Source organism: Triticum aestivum, chromosome 1A (assembly GCF_018294505.1).
Source record: "Triticum aestivum cultivar Chinese Spring chromosome 1A, IWGSC CS RefSeq v2.1, whole genome shotgun sequence".
Taxonomy (NCBI): Eukaryota; Viridiplantae; Streptophyta; class Magnoliopsida; order Poales; family Poaceae; genus Triticum; species Triticum aestivum.
In genome coordinates this window covers 117,601,696-117,605,276 of record NC_057794.1, presented here as the reverse complement: position 1 = coordinate 117,605,276, position 3,581 = coordinate 117,601,696, and positions in this window count along the sequence as shown.

Sequence of the window (3,581 nt, the reverse complement as noted above, 5' to 3'; positions counted from 1 at the left end):
CGATGCTCCTTGCCTTGCGGTGGCCCCTCCTTCACCAGCTTCTCGGCGTCCATCTTGGCCCAATGCACCTTCGCACGGGCGAAAGCCCGGCGTGCACCTTCGATGCAGATGGATCGCTTTATGACTTCCAGCCGGGGGCAGGCATCCACAAGCCGCCTCACCAGGCCGAAGTAGTTGTTAGGAAGGGGGTCGACAGGCCACATCCGGACTATAAGGCCCCTTATGGCCTGTTCGGCCGCCTTGTGCAGCTCGACCAGTTGCTTCAGCTGGTCGCTCACAGGCATCGGGTGTTCAGTCCCAGTATACTGAGACCAGAACAACTTCTTTGTCGAGCTTCCCTCCTCGTCCTGATAGTACTTTGCGGGATCTGGCACGTTGCGGGGCAAATCTGCGAATGCTCCTGGAGAGCTTCGGACTCAGGTAAGTAATAAGTAATTTACTTTCACATGCTTGCTTTGCATAATGAATGCCTTACCCACCGCTATCTTCCTCATCACCTCAATTTCCTGGAGGGCCTTTTGGGCTTCAACCTTGGCATGCTTTGTGCTCTCGAGGGCCGCGGCAAGCTCGGACCCTCGCGTCTTCGAGTCAAGCTCCAAAGCCTCGTGCTTCTTCACGAGAGCCTGGAGCTCTTGCTGGACCTCGCCCACCCGTGCCTCTTGTTTTTCCCGCTCGGTGCGCTCCTTGGCCGCTTTGTTTTCGGCCTCGGACAGTGCTTGCTTCAGGGTCGCCACTTCGGTCGTGGCCCCTGGCACATCCATGATGATCCTATCATTTTGCAACCGCATCTTTTTTAGATATATATATATATATATAGACAAGGTATTACTTACCTTTGTTCTCCTCGAGCTGCCTCTTGGCAAGGTCGAGCTCTTTCTCGGACTACTCGAGGAACTGCTTTAGTGCGGCGACCTCCGCAGTCAGTGCGGAAGAGGTCAGCAGTGAAGCCTGCATACACATACAGACATACTTATATTAGACTCCTGCAGATATTATTTGATCCTCTATTCGGCTTTTCTTTGTGAACACCAAACAGAGCATCAAGGGCTACTGTTTATGCGGTAATATTTTCCTATATTTTAAATACTCACCTCAAAGCCTGTTAGAAGGCTGGCACAGGCTTCAGTCAGTCTGCTCTTGGCGGACTGAACCTTCTTGATCACCGCACTCATAATAGTGTGGTGCTCTTCGTCGATGGAAGCGACGTGAAGCGCTCCCAGTAGGTTGTCCGGTGCCTCTGGATGGACAGAGGTCACTGGCACGGGCGGCTTGCCCCTCTTGGAAGGGGGCCGCCTGCCGGAGTCCGGAACCACTGGAGGTTCCGGCGCGGCATTCGGCTGGGGGCCGAACTTGGAGCCCTTGGGAGTCTTGCTCCCTTCGCGCTTGGAGTCCGGAAGGTCACCTTGAGGCGCCTCCGGGACTGTCTCCCCCCGGCTCGGTGCCCCTTGAGACAGTACCTCGACATCGTTCATAGGGCGAGGAGAGGAGGCGGTTGGAAGTGTATCGCTATCCATATCCGACGAGTCCAAGGAACCGTCCGACGAGGATACGTCGATACGGGCTCGGGGCGGACTCCATGATCATATTCGATGATTAGGAGAAGCAGTGCAATAAAAGTATGCTATGAGTTACTCTGGTATCCGAATACTTACGACTTCACCAGGGGCTTGGCCCTGAGTAACCACTCGTCTGCACCGTCGGCGGCGGTGGTGGAATAGTCCGGAAGGAGAGTCCTTCCCTTCTTGGACCCTTCGGCCTCCCCGGTTGGGGCGGCCTTCCTTTTCTTGTCTCCCCCGGCTGGAGGGGAGAGTCTTCGTCTTCCTCCTCCTTGTCTTCACGGGAGGAGTGCGTCTTGGAGTTATCGGACGATGAGTCCGATACCACCTGGCACCGGGAACTCTTTTGGGTTCCCTTGGCCTTCTTCTTGGTCTTCTCCGGCACCTCATAAGGAGCCGGAGTCCACATCTCCGTCAGGAGAGCGTCCGCAGGGTCTTCAGGCAGAGGGGCCGGACAGTTAATCTGCTCCGATGTCTCCACCCAGTCCTATCAAAGGCATGGGAGCTCAGACCCCGGACATGGTTAAGCTATGGGAAATAAATACCCTACCAGATGTATAGAACTTACCGGATTCGCAGGCGCTTCGCGCTTAGCCCGTGGTCCTCGGTAAGAGAAGGAGGGACCTTGGCGCCCTTGAACAGCACCTTCCAGACGTCCTTATGCGTCGTGTCGAAGAGCTCGCGTAGAGTCTAGTGTTGGGCCGGGTTGAACTCCCATAAGTTGAAAGCTCGTTGTTGACACGGGAGGATCCGGCAGAAGAGCATGACCTGGACTATGTTGACAAGCTTAAGTTTCTTGCTTATCATGTTCCGGATACACTTCTGGAGTTCGTCCAGCTCCACCGATGAACCCCAGGACAGGCCCTTCTCCTTCCAGGAAGTGAGCTGCGTGGGGATTCCGGATCGAAACTCGAGGGCCGCCACCCAGTTGGTGTCGCGCGGCTCGGTGATGTAGAACCACCCTGATTGCCACCCCTTTATGGTCTCCACGAAGGAGCCCTCGAGCCACGTAACGTTGGGCATTTTGCCCACCATGGCTCCACCGCATTCCGCTTGTTGGCCGCCTACTACCTTCGGCTTGATATTGAAGGTCTTCAGCCACAGGCTGAAGTGGGGCCGGATGCGGAGGAAAGCCTCGCACACGATGATAAACGCCGAGATGTTGAGGATGAAATTCGGGGCCAGATCATGAAAGTCCAGCCCATAATAGAACATACGGCCGCGGACGAATGGATGGAGGGGAAACCCCAGTCCGCGGGGGAAGTGGGGGAGGAAAACCACCCTTTCATGAGGTTCCGGGGTAGGGACGATCTGCCCCGCGGTTGGCAGCCGGTGCGTGATATCCGCGGCTAAGTATCCGGACCCACGCAATTTTTTGATGTGTCCCTCCATGACGGAGGAGACCATCCACTTGCCTCCCGCTCCGGACATGTTTGGAGAGAGTTGAGGAGAAGGATGTGGACTTGGGCGCTGGAGCTCGAGTGCGCGAGAATGGATGAGCAAGGAGGAAGAAGGCGTGGGTAGAAAAAGGTGAAACCTTATCCCTTTATAAGGGCGGACGAAACTATGCGCCCCCACTAGCCTGGTAAAACTCGCTTATCCCCCAAGCGTCGTAATAGATGGCGTGGTTGGGTTACCCACGTCCGTATTGATGGGAATCCCGTAATAAGGGGACACGATCTCTGCTTCAACAAGACATGCCAAGGAAACCGCCTCGCGAAACACGCTGAGATAGGTTATGAAAAATGATTCAAATAAAGACCTGGTTGTGGTGTGATGTCACACTACGGGGTACGTCAGCAGATTAGATTTGTGTAAATATTATTCCCTCTATGGTGGTATGTGGAACTTATTTTGTAGAGCCGGACACGATCCTCGTGTTCAAAGATCTTCTATGAAGTATTCGGAGGAGGAACCCACCTTGCAATGCCGAAGACAATCTGCGCGCTGGACTTATCGTCATTGAAGCCTGGTTCAGGGGCTACTGAGGGAGTCCTGGATTAGGGGGTATCCGGACAGCCGGGT